Below are 20,004 nucleotides of genomic sequence, written 5' to 3'. Positions count from 1 at the left end.
CAGGTGTATAAAATCGAGCACACAGCCATGCAATATCCATAGACAAACATTGGCAGTAGAATGGCCTTACTGAAGAGCTCAGTGACATTCAATATGGCACCGTCATAGGATGCCCTGTTAGAGCTGCCCCGGTCAACTGTAAGTGCTGTTATTGTGAAGTGGAAATGTCTAGGAGTAACAACGGCTCAGCCGCGAAGTGGTAGGCCACACATGCTCAGAGAACGGGACCGACGAGTACGGAAGCGCGTAGCGCGTAAAAATCGTCTGTCCACGGTTGCAACACTCACTACCGAGTTCCAAACTGCCTCTGGAAGCAATGTCAGCACAAGAACTGTGCGTCGGGAGCTTCATGAAATGGGTTTCCATGGCCGAGCAGCCACACACAAGCTGGAGTGTTGTAAAGCTCGCCGCCATTGGACTCTGGAGCAGTGAAAATGTGTTCTCTGGAGTGATAAATCACGCTTCACCCTCTGGCAGTCCGACGGACGAATCTGGGTTTGGCGAATGCCAGGAGAACGCTACCTGCTCGAAGGCATAGTGCCAACTATAAAGTTTGGTGGAGGAGAAATCATGGTCTGGGTCTGTTTTTATGGTTCGGGCTAGGCCCCTTAGTTCCAGTGAAAGAAAATCTTAACGCTACAGCATACAATGACATTCTAGACAATTCTGTGCTTCCAACTTTGTGGCAACAGTTTGGGGAAGGCACTTTCCTGTTTTTCAGCATTACAATGCCCCCGTGCACAAAGCGAGGTCCATACATAAATGGTTTGTCGAGATTAGTGTGGAAGAACTTGACTGGCCTGCACAGAGCCCTGACCTCAACCCCACCGAACACATTTGAGATGAATTGGAACGACGACTGCGAGCCAGGCCCGTATTGCCCAACATCAGTGCCCAACCTCACTAATGCTCTTGTGGCTGAATGGAAGCAAGTCCCCGCAGCAATGTTCCAACATCTAGTGGAAAGCCTTCCCTGAAGAGTGGAGTCTGTTATAGCAGCAAAGGGGGGACCAACCTCATATTAATGTCCATGATTTTGGAATGAGATTTTTGACGAGCAGATGTCCACATACTTTTGGTCATGTACAGTGAGGGAAAAAAGTATTTGATCCCCTGCTGATTTTGTACGTTTGCCCACTGACAAAGAAATTATCCGTCTATAATTTTGGTAGGTTTATTTGAACAGTGAGAGACAGAATAACAACAAAAACGTCCAGAAAAACACATGTCAAAAATGTTATAAATTGATTTGCATTTTAATGAGGGAAATAAGTATTTGACCCCCTCTCAATCAGAAAGATTTCTGGCTCCCAGGTGTCTTTTATACAGGTAACAAGCTGAGATTAGGAGCACACTCTTAAAGGGAGTGCTCCTAATCTCAGTTTGTTACCTGTATAAAAGACACCTGTCCACAGAAGCAATCAATCAATCAGATTCCAAACTCTCCACCATGGCCAAGACCAAAGAGCTCTCCAAGGATGTCAGGGACAAGATTGTAGACCTACACAAGGCTGGAATGGGCTACAAGACCATCGCCAAGCAGCTTGGTGAGAAGGTGACAACAATTGGTGCGATTATTCGCAAATGGAAGAAACACAAAATAACTGTCAATCTCCCTTGGCCTGGGGCTCCATGCAAGATCTCACCTCGTGGAGTTGCAATGATCATGAGAATGGTGAGGAATCAGCCTAGAACTACATGGGAGGATCTTGTCAATGATCTCAAGGCAGCTGGGACCATAGTCACCAAGAAAACAATTGGTAATACACTACGCCGTGAAGGACTGAAATCCTGCAGCGCCCGCAAGGTCCCGCTGCTCAAGAAGCACATATATAGGCCCGTCTGAAGTTTGCCAATGAACATCTGAATGATTCAGAGGAGAACTGGGTGAAAGTGTTATGGTCAGATGAGACCAAAATCGAGCTCTTTGGCATCAACTCAACCTGCCGTGTTTGGAGGAGGAGGAATGCTGCCTATGACCCCAAGAACACCATCCCCACCATCAAACATGGAGGTGGAAACATTATTCTTTGGGGGTGTTTTTCTGCTAAGGGGACAGGACAACTTCACCGCATCAAAGGACGATGGACGGGGCCATGTACCGTCAAATCTTGAGTGAGAACCTCCTTCCCTCAGCCAGGGCATTGAAAATGGGTCGTGGATGGGTATTCCAGCATGACAATGACCCAAAACACACGGCCAAGGCAACAAAGGAGTGGCTCAAGAAGAAGCACATTAAGGTCCTGGAGTGGCCTAGCCAGTCTCCAGAACTTAATCCCATAGAAAATCTGTGGAGGGAGCTGATGGTTCGAGTTGCCAAACGTCAGCCTCGAAACCTTAATGACTTGGAGACGATCTGCAAAGAGGAGTGGGACAAAATCCCTCCTGAGATGTGTGCAAACCTGGTGGCCAACTACAAGAAACGTCTGACCTCTGTGATTGCCAACAAGGGTTTTTTCCCTCACTGTAGTGTATTACTAAGGCTATTGTAGTGAATGAAATTCTTAACCTTAGGCCTACTGTGTGATTGACCCTAACCAGGCCGGGGGAGGAGATTTATTTGTCTCATTATCTATCTGCCCCAGCCGACGTACTAATCCAGAGCTGTGTGTATGTGTGTGTGTGTGTGTGTGTGTGTGTGTGTATGTACAGCCACGCAGACAGTTCACACCATAAACACTCCCTCTATCCCATCACTGGAGCTGCCATTGTAAACACACTGTAATCTCTATCCTGTCAGTGGTGCTGGCTGAGCCTTCTCTGTGCGCACACATACACACACACACACACACATACACACACACACACACACAGTGAAATGAGCTGTCCCAAACATACCCTTCCAGTCAGGATGACGCAGACAAGACTGTATACATACAACACCCACAATAGCGCTATAAAAAAGCCAACGTAACCAACTGCTTAATCACCATTATTCTGTGAGTTAGGTGGACTTCAGAAGGACAAGAAATTGAGCTAATGTTTGAATGTTTGTTGAGTTCACAGTGAGCTGAATGTATAAAAACTTGCTGATTCAAATTACAAATTCAAGTTTGCCTTTGGTTTAGCTATATGCCCAAATCTTGAGCAAACTCACAGTCCTATTGCAGCTGGTTGCCTTACAATTGAGGGGATTTCACGAGTGGTTAGAATGGGGAATTGGGCTTCCTGGGAAAATGTTGTCAGAGTTTGCAACAGTAACCAAGGGGGGCGGGGCTTAGCGAAAGGTCAATTGTACGTTGAATCAACAAACTCTACTCGAAGTGAGCTGAACAAGCTTGTTGAGTAAAATTACAAATGTATGTTTGCTCAAAACTACTCAAAACCACACCCATCATTATCATATTTCCCAGCAGGCTCTATTGCTGGTTGATTTTCAGAATTGTTTGTTTCAATACCTGTGTTTTTGCATTTGATTGATTGGTTGATTAATTTTATGCTACACAAACATAAATAACAATCTGTTAATAGTTGGACTTTTTGCACCCGTTACTGTTCCAGTTTATATGATTTAGGTAGTCTCAATAATTCATCTTCCCTACCCTGGCAGTCATTTTTAATGCAGGTTGCGGGTATTTAAAAGTTCAAATTGTTGGATATCCTCATTCTGTCTGGATTCCAATAGGAATTTCACCACTTTGCAAACCAGCATAATGTGACTTGCAGGCTTGATGTGGCCTGTAAACCAGGAGTTTCAGACCACTGCATTAGGGTGTAACTAGGCCTCTCAAAGAAAGGCCTTATGATTTATGTAATGTATTGTCATAAAGAGTGACATTTTAAGTATAAGTATTCAGACCCTTTACTCAGTACTTTGTTGAAGCACCTTTGGCAGCGATTACAGCATCGAGTCTTCTTGGGTATAACGCTACAAGCTTGGCACACCTGTATTTGGGGAGTTTCTCCCATTCTTCTCTGCAGATCCTCTCAAGCTCTGTCAGGTTGGATGGGGAGCATTGCTGCACAGCTATTTTACATTTTTTACATTTTTAGTCATTTAGCAGACGCTCTTATCCAGAGCAATTAGGGTTAAGTGCCTTGCTTAAGGGCACATCAACAGATTTTTCACCTAGTCGGCTTGGGGATTAGAACCAGCGACCTTTCGGTTACTTACCCACTAAGCTACCTGCCGCCTTTTCAAGTCTCTCCAGAGATGTTCGACCGGGTTCAAGTCTGGGCTCTGGCTGGGCCACTCAAGAACATTCAAATACTTGTCCCGAAGCCACTCCTTCATTGTCTTGGCTGTGTGTTTAGAGTCGTTGTTCTGTTGGAAGTTGAACCTTCGCCCCAGTCTGAGGTCCTGAGCGCTCTGGAGCAGGTTTTCATCAAGGATCTCTCTGTACTTAGCTCTGTTCATCTTTTAATCGATCCTGACTAGTCTCCCAGTCCCTGCCGCTGAACAACGTCCCCACAGCATGATGCTGCCACCGTAGGGATGGTGCCAGGTTTCCTCCAGACGTGACGCTTGGCATTCAGGCCAAAGAGTTCAATCTTGGTTTCCTTTAGGTGCCATTTGGCAAACTCCAAGCGGGCTGTCATGTGCCTTTTACTGAGGAGTGGCTTCCGTCTTGCCACTCTACCATAAAGGCCTGATTGGTGGAGTGCTGCAGAGATGGTTGTCCTTCTGGAAGGTTCTCCCATCTCCACAGAGGAACTCCAGAGCTCTGTCGGAGTGACTATTGGGTTCTTGGTCACCTCCCTGACCAAGGCCCTTCTCCCTCGATTGCTCAGTTTGGCCGGGCGGCCAGCTCTAGGAAGAGTCTTGGTTGTTCCAAACTTCTTCCATTTAAGAATGATGGAGGCCATTGTGTTCTTGGGGACCTTCAATGCTGCAGAAAGTTTTTGGTACCCTTCCCCAGATCTGTGCCTCGACACAATCCTGTCTCGGAGCTCTATGGACAATTCCTTCGACATCATGGCTTGGTTTTTGCTCTGACATGCACTGTCAACTGTGGGACCTTATATAGACAAGTGTGTGCCTTTCCAAATCATGTCCAATCAATTGAATTCACCACAGATGGACTCCAATCAAGTTGTAGAAACATCTCAAGGATGATCAATGGAAACAGGATGCACCTGAGCTCAATTTTGAGTCTCATAGCAAAGGGTCTGAATACTTATGTAAATAAGGTATTTCTGTTTTTTTATTTGAATACATTTGCAACCATTTCTAAAAACCTGTTTTTGCTTTGTGTGTAGATTGCTGAGGAAATGTGTTTTATTTGATCAATTTTAGAATGAGGCTCTAACGTAACACATTTTGGAAAAAGTCAAGGGGTCTGAGTACTTTCTGATGGCACTGTTTATGAAAATAAGGTAGAATAAATTCTGAAGTTGAATTGTATGTTCACTCACCCTAAAATTCTAAGTTGAGTAAACATACAATTCAACTTGAGAATGTATGTTGGTTCAGCTACAGTGGGGAAAAAAAGTATTTAGTCAGCCACCAATTGTGCAAGTTCTCCCACTTAAAAAGATGAGAGAGGCCTGTAATTTTTATCATAGGTACACGTCAACTATGACAGACAAATTGAGAAGAAAAAAATCCAGAAAATCACATTGTAGGATTTTTAATGAATTTATTTGCAAATTATGGTGGAAAATAAGTATTTGGTCACCTACAAACAAGCAAGATTTCTGGCTCTCACAGACCTGTAACTTCTTCTTTAAGAGGCTCCTCTGTCCTCCACTCGTTACCTGTATTAATGGCACCTGTTTGAACTTGTTATCAGTATAAAAGACACCTGTCCACAACCTCAAACAGTCACACTCCAAACTCCACTATGGCCAAGACCAAAGAGCTGTCAAAGGACACCAGAAACAAAATTGTAGACCTGCACCAGGCTGGGAAGACTGCATCTGCAATAGGTAAGCAGCTTGGTTTGAAGAAATCAACTGTGGGAGCAATTATTAGGAAATGGAAGACATACAAGACCACTGATAATCTCCCTCGATCTGGGGCTCCACGCAAGATCTCACCCCGTGGGGTCAAAATGATCACAAGAATGGTGAGCAAAAATCCCAGAACCACACGGGGGGGACCTAGTGAATGACCTGCAGAGAGCTGGGACCAAAGTAACAAAGCCTACCATCAGTAACACACTACGCCGCCAGGGACTCAAATCCTGCAGTGCAAGACGTGTCCCCCTGCTTAAGCCAGTACATGTCCAGGCCCGTCTGAAGTTTGCTAGAGTGCATTTGGATGATCCAGAAGTGTCATGAGCCCTCTCACTCCACCGGGTTACCACCTTAATTTGTTTCCACTATCTTCCACTCTGCTCACCTCCCTCTCTCTACTCAGCCTAACTAGCTCCACCTGTCCCTGCTCTGCTCGGCTCTAATTACTCTGCCAGCTGCGCTGCATTACCCACTAACCTCTCCCAGTATTTAAGGCCCTGTCTTTCAGCTCTCCGGTGTCAGATCGTCTGCAAAGCTCACACCCGGAACCTGTTTGCTCGCGCTTCTGGCTCACCCTGGTTTTGTGACCCCGGACCTGCCTGTTTTTTGGATACTCTTCTGCCTCAGGAGATCCAGACCTGCTTCTGCCATTACGACTCCTGACTACTCTTCAATCCCGGTAACTCTGACCAGCCTTCTGCCTTGCTACTACGTATTTTGGATTTCCCTTGAACTGTACTGCTGCCTGGTTTCATTCCGCCCTGTTGTGTCTGTGTCTCCCCCCAGGACTTCTGGACCACCCACCACCGGCTTCATAGGGACGATCGCTGCCACTGGGGGGCACAGACCCAGCGCATTGGACCGGGATCCCTGTTACCCCTGGAGCCTTCATTCACTCCCTACTTCCCTTTTTCCCTTAAGTTTAATAAACTTTCTGGTGTGACGCAATTGTGGTCCCCTGGTCGTCTGTCTGAAACGTGACAGTACGATCTGACCATTATGGACTCAGCGCACACTTTCCCCGACATGGAAACCGATGAGCATGAGCAGCAGTTCCAGCAGCAGCAACAACAACTCGCCATGATCATTCAACTCCTCACCAACCTTACCCCCAGCCAGTCTGCCCACCAGCCCAGCCCCCGAGTTACCTGCCCCGGTCATTGCAGCCGCTGCTCCGAACCCAAGATTGGAAACCCCGAGCGGTTCAACGGCGATTCAACCCAGGTCCGGCCATTCCTGACTAGCTGCCGACTTCAGTTCTCCTTGCAGCCAAGGACCTTCGCCACGGAGGGGCTAAAGTTGGGTATGCCATCACTCACCTGACGGGCCGAGCTCGACTCTGGGGAACAGCAGAGTTCGAACGTCAAACCCCCGCATGTGCAACCTTCGACCTGTTTGCTGAGGAGATGCTGAAGGTGTTTGACCTGGATTCACCCACCGCAGAGGCGTCTCGTGAACTGTTCAGTATTCGACAAGGCAGACGTACAGTCGCAGACCATTCCATCGACTTCCGAACCCTGGCTAGACGAAGTTCTTGGAACACACCATCGTTGGTGGACGCGTTCTTCCATAGTTTGGCTGACTATATCAAGGACGAGTTGGTCTCCCATGAACTGCCTTCCACTCTTGATGAAGCCATCGCACTGACTGTCAGGATCGACAGAAGGATACAGACCCGTCGTCGTGAGAGGGGGCGCCAAGGTCCACCTACTACCGGCATTCGGAGAGATCCGACTGGGCTCCTGTCATCTACTGCCACTCACCCAGGTCAGCTTGATCAGTCTGAGCCTATGGAGATTGGGCGAGCCTCCCTCACTCCTGCAGAGCGCCAGCGCCGCTTCACCTCAAACCTCTGCCTCTATTGTGGAGGTGATGGACATCGTGTGGTAACCTGCCCTTTAAAGGGCCGAAGCTCACCGGGCGTAGGGGGAGTCCGGTTGAGTTCAATGACCATCCAGTCCTCCGACCGCAAACCCCTGCTGCAAGTTCACCTCCGCCTCTCTGACTCAACTCACACCCTGGCTGCTCTGGTGGATTCTGGCGCCCGAAGCCAACATAATGGACATCAAGCTGGCACGCCAACTGGGACTGGAGAACCTCCGTTTGACACCTCCTATTCCTGCCCGGGCACTGGACGGACACTTACTCGGATCGGTCACTCATGTCACGGCCCCGGTCTCGATGGGTCTGTCCGAAACCATCAAGAAACTATCCAGTTTCACCTGCTCCCCTCTCCAGGCCAACCCCTCATCCTGGGTTACCCATGGCTCCGCCGGCACAACCCTCAGCTCGACTGGGTGACCGGGGTGATCAGGGAGTGGGGAGAGGACTGCCACCGAACCTGCCTGCTTGCTGCCGCACTACCCCCTCGGCCAGTACCTACTAACTCCGCTCCTGACCTCTCCAATGTCCCAGAATGCTACCATGGTCTCAGAGAGGTGTTTAACAAAGCAAGAGCCACATCTCTGCCCCCTCACCGACCGTACGACTGTGCCATCGACCTCCTCCCTGGAACAGCTCCTCCAAGGGGTCGTCTTTATTCGTTGTCTGCTCCTGAAAGAAAGTCCATGGAGGACTACATCAATGGCTCTCTGTCCGCAGGATTAATCCGTTCATCTTCATCTCCTGCTGGTGCTGGCTTCTTCTTTGTGGGGAAGAAGGACGGATCTCTTCGCCCCTGCATCGACTACAGGGGACTCCAACGACATCACAGTGAAAAACCGTTACCCTCTGCCTCTGCTCACCTCTGCTTTTGAGTTGCTCCAGGGAGCCACTGTTTTTACCAAGTTGGATCTCAGAAACGCTTACCACCTAGTGCGGATCCGGGGAGGGAGATGAATGGAAAACCGCATTCAATACACCAACAGGCCACTACGAGTATCTGGTTATGCCTTTTGGCCTCACCAATGCTCCTGCTGTGTTCCAGGCTCTAGTGAATGATGTACTGCGGGACATGTTAAACAAGTTTGTCTTCGTTTACCTGGATGACATCTTAATTTACTCCAGAAACCTGTCTGAACACACCCGCCATGTCCAGCAAGTCCTTCATCGTCTTCTGGAGAATTCCCTCTACGCCAAGGCAGAGAAATGTGAGTTTCACGTCAAGACAGTGGCCTTCCTGGGGTACATAGTGGCAGAAGGAAGTATCCAAATGGATCCTGCCAAAGTATCAGCAGTCACTTCATGGCCAGTTCCGGAGAACAGAAAGAAGCTGCAACAGTTTCTGGGGTTTGCTAACTTCTATAGGAAGTTTATCCGGAACTACAGTACCGTTGCTGCCCCTCTCACTGCTCTAACCAGCACCAAGCAACCCTTCACCTGGACCCCAGCAGCCGACAAAGCCTTCAGTACCCTCAAGGTGAGGTTCACCTCCGCTCCCATCCTCCAGATGCCTGATGTGGACCGGCAATTCATTGTGGAGGTGGACGCCTCGGATGTGGGAGTTGGTGCTGTGATTTCTCAGTGGGCTGCGGAGGATAGGAAGCTCCATCCCTGTGCCTTTTTCTCACGTCGGTTGTCCCCCTCTGAGTGCAATTACGACATAGGGAACCGTGAGCTGCTGGCTGTGAAGCTTGCCTTGGAGGAGTGGCGTCACTGGCTGGAGGGGTCCACCATTCCATTTCTCGTTTGGACCGATCATAAGAACTTGGAGTACATCCGCACGGCCAAACGGTTGAACTCCAGGCAGTCCCGCTGGGCCCTGTTCTTCACCAGGTTTAATTTCACTCTGTCATACCGGCCTGGATCACGCAACACCAAGCCAGACGCCCTCTCCCGTCAATTCCAGAAGGATGACAACCCCTCCAAGGATCCTGTGTCGATTCTGCCAAGTCCCTGCATCGTTGCAGCTCTGACCTGGGCTGTTGAGGAACAGGTGCTGGAGGCTCTCCGTAACCAGCCAGGTCCCAGCACTTGCCCAGCTGACCGCCTTTTTGTCCCCCGAAGACCTGAGGTCCCAGGTCATTCAGTGGGGACATGACTCCCGCCTAGCTTGTCACCCTGGCTCCACCCGCACTTACAACCTGCTCGCCCAGAGGTTCTGGTGGCCCTCTCTGAGGAAGGATGTACGGGAATTCGTCCAAGCCTGCCCCATCTGCAACCAACACAAGTCGTCCTGCCAGCCCCCAGCCGGATTGCTGCAGCCCCTGCCTGTGCCCAGACGTCCCTGGTCTCACATCGCCCTTGACTTTGTCACGGGGCTGCCCCCTTCAAGTGGCATGACCGTCATTCTCACCATCGTTGACCGTTTCAGCAAGATGGCACACTTCATTCCCCTCCCCAAGCTCCCAACCGCCAAGGGAGACCGCCCAGGTGGTCCTGGAACACGTCTTCCGGATCCACGGACTGCCAAGGGATGTTGTTTCTGACCGTGGTCCACAATTCTCCTCCGCTTTTGGAAGGAGTTCTGTCACCTGCTGGGAGCCACAGTCAGTCTGACTTCCGGATTCCATCCCCAATCCAATGGGCAGTCAGAGCGGGCTAATCAGGAGCTCGAGAAGGCACTGCGATGCATGACTTCACGCAACCCCCACTCCTGGTCGCAGCAATTGACATGGGTGGAGTACGCACACAATTCTCTGACCTGCTCTGCCATCGGTATGTCCCCTTTCCAATGTGTTTATGGATACCAGCCTCCTCTATTTGCCAGCCAGGAGGAGGAGGTTACTTGCCCATCTGCACTTGCTTTTGCCCGTCGATGTCGCCGCACCTGGTCACAAGCCCGAGCCACACTCCTCAGGTCCGTTGCCAGCTACACTACCGGGGCCAACCGTCGGAGAATTCCTGCTCCCACCTACCATGTTGGTCAAAGGGTGTGGTTGTCATCGAAGAACCTGCCACTCAGGGTGGAGTCGCAGAAGCTGGCACCTCGGTTCATTGGCCCATTCCCTATCATAAGAGTGATTAGCCCAACTGCTGTCCGGCTCCAACTGCCTAATTCCCTGAGGGTGCACCCCACTTTCCATGTGTCTAAGATTAAGCCCATCCATGAGAGTCCGCTGGTCCCTGCTGCGCCTGGTCCTCCTCCTCCACGGCTCGTCGATGGTGGCCTGGTTTACACCGTCCGCCGCCTGCTTCGGTCCAGACGGAGGGGTAGGGGTCTCCAGTACCTCATTGACTGGGAGGGCTATGGACCTGAGGAAAGGACCTGGGTGCCAGCTAGTCGGATTGTGGATAGGACTCTCATCACCGCTTCCACCAACGGCATCCTGATCAACCTGCAATCCGTAGGGGCCGCCCCAGAGGGGTCCCTAACCGTCCGGCCCGCTCGGCTTCCTGTCCTGTGCCTGATCCTGTCTCGGGACCTGTCCCATCTCCCGACCACGGCCCTCCGGCTTCCTCCGAGGATGAGGACGTTCACTCGGGACCGTTCGGAGGAGTTCTAGCCCTCCTCCGGCTCCCCCTCCCGCCCGGGCGTGGTGTTGCTCTTGGGACTTCTGGGGCCGTCCCTTGGGGGGTTCTGTCATGAGCCCTCTCACTCCACCGGGTTACCACCTTAATTTGTTTCCACTATCTTCCACTCTGCTCACCTCCCTCTCTCTACTCAGCCTAACTAGCTCCACCTGTCCCTGCTCTGCTCGGCTCTAATTACTCTGCCAGCTGCGCTGCATTACCCACTAACCTCTCCCAGTATTTAAGGCCCTGTCTTTCAGCTCTCCGGTGTCAGATCGTCTGCAAAGCTCACACCCGGAACCTGTTTGCTCGCGCTTCTGGCTCACCCTGGTTTTGTGACCCCGGACCTGCCTGTTTTTTGGATACTCTTCTGCCTCAGGAGATCCAGACCTGCTTCTGCCATTACGACTCCTGACTACTCTTCAATCCCGGTAACTCTGACCAGCCTTCTGCCTTGCTACTACGTATTTTGGATTTCCCTTGAACTGTACTGCTGCCTGGTTTCATTCCGCCCTGTTGTGTCTGTGTCTCCCCCCAGGACTTCTGGACCACCCACCACCGGCTTCATAGGACGATCGCTGCCACTGGGGGGCACAGACCCAGCGCATTGGACGGGATCCCTGTTACCCCTGGAGCCTTCATTCACTCCCCTACTTCCCTTTTTCCCTTAAGTTTAATAAACTTTCTGGTGTGACGCAATTGTGGTCCCCTGGTCGTCTGTCTGAAACGTGACAAGAAGAGGATTGGGAGAATGTCATATGGTCAGATGAAACCAAAATAGAACTTTTTGGTAAAAACTCAACTCGTCGTGTTTGGAGGACAAAGAATGCTGAGTTGCATCCAAAGAACACCATACCTACTGTGAAGCATGGGGGTGGAAACATCATGCTTTGGGGCTGTTTTTCTGCAAAGGGACCAGGACGACTGATCCGTGTAAAGCAGGGTTCTTCAATTCCGGTCCTGGAGGGCCGAAACACTTCTGTATTTTATTTATACCTGGTAGTTAATTGCACTCACCTGGTGTCCCAGGTCTGAATTAGCCCCTGATTAGAAGGAGAGGATGAAAAACAGAGGTGTTTCGGCCCTCCAGGACCGGAATTGAAGAACCCTGGTGTAAAGGAAAGAATGAATGGGGCCATGTATCGTGAGATTTTGAGTGAAAACCTCCTTCCATCAGCAAGGGCATTGAAGATGAAACGTGGCTGGGTCTTTCAGCATGACAATGATCCCAAACACACCGCCCGGGCAACGAAGGAGTGGCTTCGTAAGAAGCATTTCAAGGTCCTGGAGTGGCCTAGCCAGTCTCCAGATCACAACCCCATAGAAAATCTTTGGAGGGAGTTGAAAGTCTGTGTTGCCCAGCGACAGCCCCAAAACATCACCGCTCTAGAGGAGATCTGCATGGAGAAATGGGCCAAAATACCAGCAACAGTGTGTGAAAACCTTGTGAAGACTTACAGAAAACGTTTGACCTGTGTCATTGCCAACAAAGGGTATATAACAAAGTATTGAGAAACTTTTGTTATTGACCAAATACTTATTTTCCACCATAATTTGCAAATAAATTCATTAAAAATCCTACAATGTGATTTTCTGGATTTTCTTTTCTCATTTTGTCTGTCATAGTTGACGTGTACCTATGATGAAAATTACAGGCCTCTCTCATCTTTTTAAGTGGGAGAACTTGCACAATTGGTGGCTGACTAAATACTTTTTTTCCCCACTGTATATGCCCAAACTCACAATCTTATTGCAGCTGGTTGCCTTACAATTGTACGTTGAATCAACTTTAATGCTATTTTGTTGAGCAAACTCACAATCTATTGCAGCTGGTTCCCTTACAATTATACGTTGAATATATATATATTTTTTAAAACACCCAGTGTACTAGCTATCCAGTTTCAAGTGTTACATTTTAATACATTCTGGGACTATTGTGTTTTCTCCCATCATTACCAAAGAAGGGTGTCTCTGTGAGAGAGTCAGACCACAGATAGAACAATGGGCCAGATGTTTCACCGGATGTATAAATCTGAAGCATTTGTTTGGCATATATTATGGTGATGAGAGGAAGCCCAGTGGTCGGCAGTGAGAGAAGATGGATTTTGGCCGAAATTCTGCACATTTTCTCATCGATGAAACATTTGATCTCAATACAGGTTTCTGTTCCCAAAACTACAATCTGTTACGAACAGAGTGGACTAAGTTTTGTAGACTTTACCCTTTGCCAGAGTAAAAAAAAATGGTGTTGTTTAGAAGCTGTGCAAGGGCGAATTGAGTTAGTGCACACAGGCATTTCACAGAGTAGGTGTTCCCAAATGGAAATATGCAAAAACATGCTAGAACTCGCCAATAGGATCTCACTAGCTCTTGCTTGGCTCTGCACACCTCCTTGCTTGTTCTGCCCACTATGATTCATTTGCTCCCATTGGAAATGATAGGCTGTGGTCTATCTTGGGTTAGTTATACAAATCTTTGGTCGGACAGCAATAATATATTCCTATTGATTATCCGAACAACTCAATAGCTAGGTTTCCATCCAATTGGCGACAGATTTCCATGCAAATATTCTAAAATCTGCATAAAAACAATATGCACATTTTCCCACCATAGATGTTTCCATCAAATTTACTTGTTGCAGATAAAATGCTGTGCGTGATGACGTAGTACACATACAAATAACTTTTGCTGTTAAATTCCCATGTACCTACAAAAAAATACAATTTAAATGAGTTTCCATCCTTCAACTCTACTGATGGTTTTATATATTTTTTAAATTGCATTGTGCCCACTCTGGTCTTGCATGTGCGCTCTAGCCAACACCTCAAAGTATCAATTACAGCCTACTACATGATGAGATTAGTAGGGACAAAAGAGCGAGATTAGTTTTATTTGACAAAAGGCAGCCAAGCCAATCATGTCACCAGAATAATACCCTCGATATTTATTGGAAAGGAGCATCAAGCTCATCACCACCCTGTGAAGTTCATCAGTATTTATTTAATCTGCAGCCTAATAAACAGCATGCTTTCCTGAGTCATAATGGGAGGACCACACACCATATCATTTTTTACATTTAATTTTAGTCATTTAGCAGATGCTCTTATCCAGAGCTACTTACAGTTAGTGAGTGCATACATTTTTCATACTGGCCCCCCGTGGGAATCGAACCCACAACCCTGGCGTTGCAAGCGCCATGCTCTACCAACTGAGCTGTAGGAGGGACTATATCATCACGTGACTTCAAGTTTACTTCGATATGATGGTTATTATATAAATATTTGCGCATAAAGGCGTTTTCACCCACATTTCTCGCATTATTAATTTTACCGACACAAAAAGATCCCACCTTGTCAAGTGTATTTTGTTTTGTCGACATTTGGGAAGTGTATTGACAAATTTGCTGTTTCCATCAGCCTGTCTTGAAATGTTTTATCCGACATGTACTTTACTGGCATAAAAAGGTTGGATGGAATCCTGGTTAATGTCACACTCTTCTTACCTGCCAGTTAGGCTCATTTCATTGTGCTTGTATTTAACGAGGGTACATTGGTCACGGCTGGTTATATGAATATGAAATATGAAATATGAATATGAAAGCTTGCCTACTTCCTTAGGCTGGGGCATTAATGTTAGTTTGAACACAGACCTTTCATTGTTGTGTGCTGTGCCCCATGCAGCTTGTGGCAGTGCTGTTGTATGCTCCTGCCCAGCCTGGTCTCATAGACTAGACGTAACATAGTAAATGTATATCCGGGACACTCGAATTAGTATGATATGTTACATTGGTATGGTTACATGAAACAGATGGTTACTTAAGTAGGGTGGTTGGTCGGGGTGGGTGTATAACACAAACATCTATCAACCCAAAGGTTGCGAGTTCAAATCTCATCACTGATAACTGTGGTTCTCTGTAGCTCAGCTGGTAGAGCACGGCGCTTGTAACGCCAAGGTAGTGGGTTCGATCCCCGGGACCACCCATACACAAAAAAATAATTATGCACGCATGACTGTAAGTCGCTTTGGATAAATGCGTCTGCTAAATGGCATATTATTATTAAGCGTTTTAGCTAATTAGCAACTTTTCAACTACTTACTACTTTTTAGCTACTTTGTAACTACTTAGCATTTTATCTAACCCCTCCCCTAACCCTAACCTTAACCCTTTTAGCTAACCCTTCCCCTAACCTAACCTTGACCCTTTTAGCTAACCCTTCCCCTAACTCCTAAACTTAACCCTAACCTTAACCCTAACCCCTAACCTAGCTAATGTTAGCCAGCTAGCTAACGATAGCCACCTAGCCATCTAGCTAGAATTCGTAGCATATCATACGTTGCAAATTCGTAACATATTGTACATATTGCAAATTCGTAACAGATTGTACGTTTTGCAAATTAGCAACTTATAATACGAATTGTCATTCATAACATATCATACGGAATGGGTGATGGACATCCACAAATTAATACATACCATACAAAACGTAACATATCATACTAAAAGGAGTGTCTCGGATTTACATACAGAATAATACGAAATGCTCTGAGACCAGGTTGTCCTGCCTGGGACATTTAGCCTGTTTCCCTAACCCATGACTGTTTTTATCTCTACCCAGTGCCTTGTATAGCGGCTTAAATGGTTTCTATTTGGTCAAAATAACATTGTGTTCAATTGGAGGTTCAGGCAGAGTGCAGTTATCTCAGTGAACACCAGAGAGCTCTATCCCACCATCCAGTTTGATCCAGTTCTATGCTGTTGGTTGGGAACAGAGGCTTTGTGCAGGGCTTCCTCATTTCTAGTTCTACTAGGCCAAAACAAACATATGAATTGCTTGTTGTTGTTGTGCATTGTGTGCATAATAACCACGGTACTTAGTCATATCTAAATCAGGCCTCCTTGTAGCTCAGTTGGTAGAGCATGGTGTTTGTAACGCCAGGGTTGTGGGTTCGATTCCCACGGGGGGCCAATATGAAAATGTATGCACTCACTAACTGTAAGGCGCTCTGGATAAGAGCGTCTGCTAAATGACTAAAATGTAAATAGGGCAGAGCTGCTGTGCCTTATAGCAAGCCATGACATACACTGAAAAAATAAAGGTTTTAAAATGGTTCTTCCTCAGCTCTTAAGGTTCCTTGGAGAACTCTTGCCTGATAAAGGACCTTTGAGTTAAGTGTGGGGTTCTTGACGAGGCAGCTACGTTTCTTCAGAATTCTGAAAGGTTCTTGAAATGTATGGAAGCCTGCAGATGTGTAAAAATGTATGGAATCCTTTCATAGCACACAGCAAATTGGCCAGTGTTAACTAGTGTTGATTTTTCGGTGTGTTATAAGCAGTTCTAAGAGGACATGATTTTTTTCCTGTAGCGCCAAAAAGTGTCTTTTTCAAATCATCCTACAGAGTCACATGCAGGTAAGACGTTTTGATTTCTATACAGTATAGTAAAATTGAAGAGAAAAACTATATTTCAAAATATAACCTTTTCCAAGAATAACCACTGTTCCATGCGCTCCACGCGTGAGCACACGGCAACAGATAGCCTACTACAGTAATATAAACTTATGAAAATGCTATTGTGTTATTTGAAATAATATTTTTTTTGTATTCTGATGTTACCCGAGACCTTCAAGACCTTGAAGAAGGCACAGTGATGCCAAAACGGTGGTGTTTTACCCATTAAATTACTGGGAGTTTATATATATAGTGTGCGACTCTCTTTATTTAATTTTAGTCCTTCATAAACACAACCAAATTATTATTTTTCCAATAGCATATATGAAATATATTTATTAAACTGTTAGAATGTTTGAGTCAAAATGACTGCGCATTGGCTCAAAGGGGGGTCCCTCGATTAACCAGAGTTGAACCAACACCACACCCATCATTATCATATTTTCCAGCATACTCTATTGTAGGTAGATTTTTAGAATGGTTTGTTTCAATATCTATGTTTGTTCAATGTTTGTTTGTACATTGATTGATTCTTTAATCTTATGCTACTCAAATATAAATAAAACAATTCTAAACTATTGCAATCTGTTACTTTGACGTATTGCACCCATTACTGAAATGGTTGTTTCTGTTTGTATGCTTAAGGTAGTCTCATATCTAAATTCTATGAACTCTGGCAGTTATTCTGAATGCAGGTTGCGGGTGAATAAAAATGCAAAATGTTGGATATCCCCACTCTGGCTGGATTCCAATAGGAATTACACATCTCTTTGCAAGCCAGCATAATGTGACTTTCAGGCCTGATGTGGCCTGTAAACTATGAGTTTCAGGCAACTGTATTAGGGTAAAACTAGGGACTCAAAAGAAGGCCTTATGAAATATGTGTTGTATTTTCTTAAGGATTTAATTTTAATGACAACATATTCACTTAGGATCTCACTTGGTGAAGGCCACATGACTGAAAATGAATGAATGCTACAACCATTTCTCTGTCACTAGCAAACACAGTCAGGGGTTATACTGGTGATTTTAAACCTAACCCTAACCACACTGTTAACTTTATGTCTAACTCTAACATTAAATTAAGACCAAAAAGCTAATGTTTGTTTTCATAAATTTTTACGATATAGCCAATTTTGACTTTTTGGCTGTGGTAACAAGTGACATCCCTATAGCAGGGCTATTTAATTCTGGTCCTGGAGGGCCGAAACATTTCTGGTTTGGGATTTTTGTATGGTTCTTCAAATAACCATTCCATGTACAGTTCTTCAGAGACCCTAAAATGGTTCCCCTATGCCAAGGATCATCAACTAGTTTCAGCCGCAAGCCAATTTTTTCTTCAATGGATTGTCGGGGGGCCGGAACATAATTAGAAATAATTTGACCGCAAGAAGCACAAACAAATATAATATTTCACTAAAACATAATAATTTCAAACCTTGCTTACGTTTGTACACGATCACATACAGTGCATTCGGAAAGTATTCAGACCACTTGACTTTTTCCACATTTTGTTATGTTATTCTAAAATGGATTAAATAAATAAAAATCCTCATCAATCTACACAGAATACCCCATAATGACAAAGCGGAAACAGGTTTGTAGAAATCTTTGCAAATGTATTCAAAATTAAAAACAGAAATACCTTATTTACGTAAGTATTCAGGCCCTTTGCTATGAGACTTGAAATTGAGCTCAGGTGCATCCTGTTTCCACTGATCGTCCTTGAGATGTTTCTACAACTTGATTGGAGTCAACCTGTGGTGGCTCCTGTGTGGCTCCGAGACAGAATTGTGTCAAGGCACAGATCTGGGGAAGGGTACCAAAAAATGACTGCAGCATTGAAAGTCTCCAAGAACACAGAGGCATTCATCATTCTTAAATGGAAGAAGTTTGGAACCACCAAGACTCTTCCTAGAGCTGGCCGCCCGGCCAAACTGAGCAAACGGGGGAGAAGGGCATTTGTAAGGGAGGTGCCCAATAACCTGATGGTCACTCTGACAGAGCTCCAGAGTTCCTCTGTGGAGATGGGAGAACCTTCCAGAAGGACAACCATTTCTGCAGCACTCCACTAATCAGGCCTTTATGGTAGGGTGGCCAGATGGAAGCCACTCCTCAGTAAAAGGCACATGACAGCCCGCTTGGAGTTTGCCAAAAGGCACCTAAAGGACTCAGACCTTGAGAAACAAGATTCTCTGGTCTGATGAAACCAAGATTGAACTCTTTGGCCTGAATGCAAAGCGTCACGTCTGGAGGAAACCTGGCACCATCCCTACAGTGAAGCATGGTGGTGGCAGCATCATGCTGTGGCGATGTTTTTCAGCGGCAGGGACTGGGAGACTAGTCAGGATCGAGGGAAAGATGAACGGAGCAAAGTACAGAGAGATCCTTGATGAAGGATGAAGGAAAACCTGCTCCAGAGCGCTAAGGACCTCAGACTGGGGCGAAGTTTCACCTTCCAACAGGACAACAACCCTAAATACACAGCCAAGACGACGCAGGAGTGGCTTCGGGACAAGTCTCTGAATGTCCTTGAGTGGCCCAGCCAGAGCCCGGACATGAACCCGTTCTAATATCTCTGCAGAGACCTGAAAATAGCTGTGCAGCGACGCTCCCCATCCGACTTGATAGAGCTTGAGAGGATCTGCAGAGAAGAATGGGAGAAACTCCCCAAATACAGGTGTGCCAAGCTTGTAGCATCATACCGAAGAAGACTCGAAGCTGTAATCGCTGCCAAAGGTGCTTCAACAAAGTACTGAGTAAAGGGTCTGAATACTTATGTAAATGTGATATTTCCGGTTGTTTTTATATACATTTGCAATGGTCATCGTCCTTCATCCATCAATTAAACACACACCACTTAGCTAATGAGACTGCACACTGTCCCGGTCCCCCATCCCTCCCCACCTGCTTTGTGTATGTGTGTGTGTGCCTGGTAGGGGGATTTCGGCATAGGCGCACACACACACACACACACACACACACACACACACACACAGTGCTGCTGTCCGCAGTGCGTTTCCTAGTGTAATGAAGCACAGTAAGCCGATAGAGTGCCAGCTGCTTACCTGTCCTATCTCTGGGGAAACCAGGTGCATTCAACACAGTTAAAGAACTAGGAAGATCTACTCTTACTCAGTTTGGTGTGTGTTTGTGTGTGTGTGTGTGTGTGTGTGTGTGGCACTCTATCTGCTTACTGTGCCTCATTACACTAGGGAAAGCACTGCGGACAGCAGTACTGTGTAGAGCTGGGGCGATAAACCGAA

At 46.7% G+C, this 20,004-nt stretch overlaps 1 protein-coding gene and 1 non-coding gene across 4 annotated transcripts in view; both read left to right on the top strand.

Moving 5' to 3' along the window:
- LOC121531733 (SRSF protein kinase 2) overlaps window positions 1–20,004 on the top strand; it is a 74,468-nt gene that overhangs the window by 6,217 nt on the left and 48,247 nt on the right. The window lies entirely within an intron of this gene.
- trnat-ugu lies at window positions 16,180–16,256 on the top strand. The gene has a single exon. It is a non-coding gene; the product is annotated as a tRNA-Thr (tRNA).

The sequence above is a fragment of the Coregonus clupeaformis genome, chromosome 19 (genome assembly GCF_020615455.1).
Source record: "Coregonus clupeaformis isolate EN_2021a chromosome 19, ASM2061545v1, whole genome shotgun sequence".
Classification (NCBI taxonomy): Eukaryota; Metazoa; Chordata; class Actinopteri; order Salmoniformes; family Salmonidae; genus Coregonus; species Coregonus clupeaformis.
Note: the sequence above shows the minus strand (reverse complement) of the source record. Positions and strands in the feature narration are given on the sequence as shown.